At 34.4% G+C, this 4,224-nt stretch overlaps 1 long non-coding RNA gene across 1 annotated transcript; it reads left to right on the top strand.

Annotated features, from left to right (window-relative positions):
- The first annotated feature begins 670 nt into the window (after positions 1–670).
- Positions 671–3,268, top strand: LOC150091938 (uncharacterized). The gene is made up of 2 exons (XR_016547186.1): positions 671–719; positions 3,029–3,268. It is a non-coding gene; the product is annotated as an uncharacterized LOC150091938 (long non-coding RNA).
- The last annotated feature ends 956 nt before the right edge of the window (positions 3,269–4,224 follow it).

Below are 4,224 nucleotides of genomic sequence, written 5' to 3'. Positions count from 1 at the left end.
AAACCTTCCATCTGATCAATGATTGCCAGTATGGATTTCGTTAATGTTGATCCACTGGTGATATACTGGCTTATGTTATCCATCAATGGACAAATTCAATTGAAAAATCTGGTGAACTCAAGCATTAAGTAGCTCTTGATATTTCACAGGCTTTTATCGTATTTAGACGGCCTCTGGTATTCAGTTTTCTCTCTGACCACTCACTGCGGATAATGGTATACACGACACTATCTTCAAACTTCTTCACTGATGCTGGTGTTCCTCAAGGTTCAGTTCTTTCTCCCACTGTTTTCCTGTTGTATATTAATTACTTTCTTCTGTTGATTGGAAATCCTATCCATAGTTTTGCGGATGACAGATATAGAAAAAGATATATAACGCTATAATTAGTGATAGCTTAGACAAGTTTGATGAGGCCATCATCAGCATTATCAACTCTGAACATAAGGGCTGATAGTGCTAATGATAACTTTAAAAGGGTTGTTAATTTTTCCCCCTTCTCCATAAATGGTTCGTTGAATTCCACTCATAGAAAATAAAAGTTATTAGTTATCAATTTAAGTATTGTGGATCATTTTAAACTGATGGTTGATCGATGAAAAGGAAATTAGTTACATTTAATTATATTTTAGCTGAATCATTAATATCATTAGCTTTCTCTATAACTCTAATTTTTTTCTTTTCAGAAACATGTCGGGAGAAAAATTCCAGATATTCAGGCAAGTATCAAACTCAATAAAGTTTTAACGAGGTGTTCCGAGGTGTTAATAATAACGTCATCACCTGTTCCATCACCCAGAAGTAGTTGAGATAGAAGGTTGAAACAAACACCACGTATTACACTTTTTCAACATAGTCATCAGGCAAAATTACACATTGAAGAAATCCATGGGTGCAAGGCCGGAAAAATAAACGAACGCGGCAATATTTCAAACCCACATTCGTGGGCATACTCACTGCGAGGAATGGGCAAGGACATAACTGCTAACATTTATATTTTAAAATTTTTATCAAACATAATGGCAGCACCTAGAACGTTAGTTCAAATCCGCCTAACTCTCAACTGAGTATCTTACAGCTTCATAAAAATAAATAAATAATAATAAATAAAATAAATTTTAATTTAATGAGTAAAACAATACGAAAGACCCCAAACATAGCTACCAATAAAACTAAATAGTAAACCCACAACATATATGAGTTAGTCAGAGACCGTCTGTTACCATTAACTACTAGAAATTGTCTATTCGAAGCTCTTCGTGTAAAAAGATCGTTTTCAAAAAAAATTGAAAACGATCTTTCTTGTAATGCATTCAAAGTTTTTTTTCATCTCAAACAAACATCCATTCCTGCCCTAAATTTACTCCCAACATTGAAATCTTTCTCTAAAATCACTATATAATGTACAATCGTAAAGAATATGTTTCCAATCTTCTAAACAACCACATCGACATAGATCCGTGTCAGCCAACCGAAATTGGAAAAGTTTCCCGTTTAAAGAACCATGTCCAGTAAGTAAATAGGACAAATATATCCCCATAGAGAACCATCTCTGGTTATTCTTATTCAAGAAGAAAGTAACGACAGAAAAAAAAATGCTCTGGTAACCAGACCTTTGGCAGTAGTGTCCCATCTAGTTTACCAAATATTAATCAGTTCATTAAAGCATCTAGTTTTTTCCTTATTAGTATCAGCGTCAGCGTTTATACTTATCGAAAAAATTTCAGCTGATCGCTGTTTACGAATGCAGTAACATAAACCTGTAAAAATCGCCATCAAGCCCAAAGTCAATAACGTTCCAGCAAGAGTCTGTAAAGCTGGTGTAGAAATGGTCCTGCATATCCTTATCATGACCAGAAGCATAGTTCGCTGAATGGAAATCAATTTTGAACCAAACCAGACAGTGTCAACCTTATGGAACCATATTCCTGAAGCACAGGTGACCATAGGGAGAAATACCACCTTATAATATATTGACAGTTTTACGAGATAACCCTCAATCAGTACGTGATAACCAATGCCCTAGTAAATCCTTTAATTTTCGTGGAAATATTAAATAAATGAGAATGAAAATTTAGCTTATTATCAATGGTAATACCTAAACATTTTAATCCTTCAACCATTGAAGTTGTTGGTTACTAATTTTTATTTGAGGTGAAAGATTATTGTCGAGTTTAGAACCAAATACCATCATTTTCGTTTTATTAGGACTGGTCACCACCGAACCAATGCTAGACACCATCTAGTTTGGTGTAAGGTTCAGGGAACTCCTAACATGAAAATGCTTCCCCCTCCCCTTTTAACGAATGATAATGCGTACCCTCACAGAGCTTTGTTAGTTAACAAGTACTTCTGGAAGAGGATATAGCCCATAGGAATTTACAAGCCAAGTCCCCAGACCTCATTCCAACAGCGCTCTCTGGAATGGTCTAGTCAGGATGGTTACTAGCCATCACCAGATTACTAGACACTAAGTTTGCATAATCTTTTAAAATTATTATTACAGTTAATACCACTCGTATACCACGTTAAATTAATAATATACACTGGTTTTCAAAGAAAGTGCATCACCTCTTTCTTCGCGGCGTGAACTGCACGTAACTCGCCATCCTGACACAAGCAAGGAATGACTGCAACTCTTGCTGAGCGTGCTTATATAGCTGAAAGTAACGGCTGATGCAATATTACATCATCACCTACGCGTGTCAATCTTATGTGATGCAATCTGTAAGAAATATTGCCATATACTTACGTTATTCGGACGAAATTACAATTTTAAGGGGTGATGCACTTTCTTTGAACACCAGTGTAGTTTATTAAGCTCACGTGTGGTATTAAATATAGTAATAATCTTAATGGAAAACAACCACATAACGTCCTTCCCCAACCATATTGCACACAATATACACGATACGTAAAAATAGGAATACAATAGCTCCTATTTACCATAATTTTTATTATTTATTATTTTAGTTTTAATTATTAACCATCATTTTAATTTTAATTGAATTATTATTTTTGTCTACAGGTACTTCGCGACTGGCAAAAGATTCATTTCCCTATATTATGGGCATCTCATTAATACTGTACATGAGAACATCAAAGACACAAGTGACGTAATTTGGGAATGCTTGACAGAGAGAGAGGACAGACAGAGATGTTTATGGCTGTATACGCACAGTGAATGAATTCAACAAGAGAAGAAATTTTCCAGACTGCACAGGAGCTGTTGAGAGAAAACGCTAGAATAAAAAGCCAAAGGAAAGTGTATCTCAATTATTTAATTACAAAACTCCTCGATGGCTCTTATGGCTGTTACAGATGCGATTTATCGTTTTTGCAGAAGTTGGTGCCTAAGTATCGTCAAATGATTCTAAGACAGGTGACAAGAACTTTTTCCACCAATATGAGGAACTGTGAAAAATTAGAAAGCAACCACAAACAATAAACAAAATTTGAAACTCGAACTTTTGAAAATACGCAGTAGTATCAGTTGGTAGATGAAACGCCACTTTTCAAGAAAAATAATTGCAATCACGGTGGCGGTTACCTGATAGGTTCTCACAGAGAACTGTAAAAAATGACTTCAGAAACTGTTTACGTAAAAGTCTATATATATTTAATAATCAATTAACCATCCTGAGATAGAATATTTATACACGTAACAAGCAGAAATGTATGCGCATGCGCACGTTTGAAATATCGCGCGCTTGTCGGTCTTTTAAATTTGAAAACTGAAGACGCTAATAGAGTCATGTTTATAATTTATGTTACCACTGCTTTGTTTTGTAATTTTAAGCAGAATTTTCCTTTCAAAGAAATAAAAAGGCAATAAACAATTTTAAATATTTAATTTTTCTATTAGAAATCTTTTAGAATTTTTCTATTAAAAAATAAAACAGCTACAATAAGTATTGCAATCCATTATGGAAAGATGAAACATTGATACTGCAGAAGCAGAATTCAAAAAAAACCCAAACGTTTTCCAAGAATTAATATACGTTTTTTGCAGAGCACCAAATATTTCAAATTTGGTGCTCTGCAAAAAATCCAACTTCATTATTTTCGTTATTCAAATAATAATATGTAAGTGTTCAATTTATGCCACATATTCTCGCGCTGTAGTATACTTTTATATTCGATGGAATTGTAATTTCTGCCACTCCTACTGATTTGGGAATAGTATTTGAGCCAAAACTTCGCTTCTATGCCCATGTAGAGAAG

This window comes from Mastigoproctus giganteus, chromosome 1 (assembly GCF_048544385.1).
Source record: "Mastigoproctus giganteus isolate SK-2022 chromosome 1, ASM4854438v1, whole genome shotgun sequence".
NCBI classification, from domain to species: domain Eukaryota; kingdom Metazoa; phylum Arthropoda; class Arachnida; order Uropygi; family Thelyphonidae; genus Mastigoproctus; species Mastigoproctus giganteus.
The sequence above is the reverse complement of the archived record's forward strand: the minus strand, read 5'-3'. Positions and strand labels throughout refer to the sequence as shown.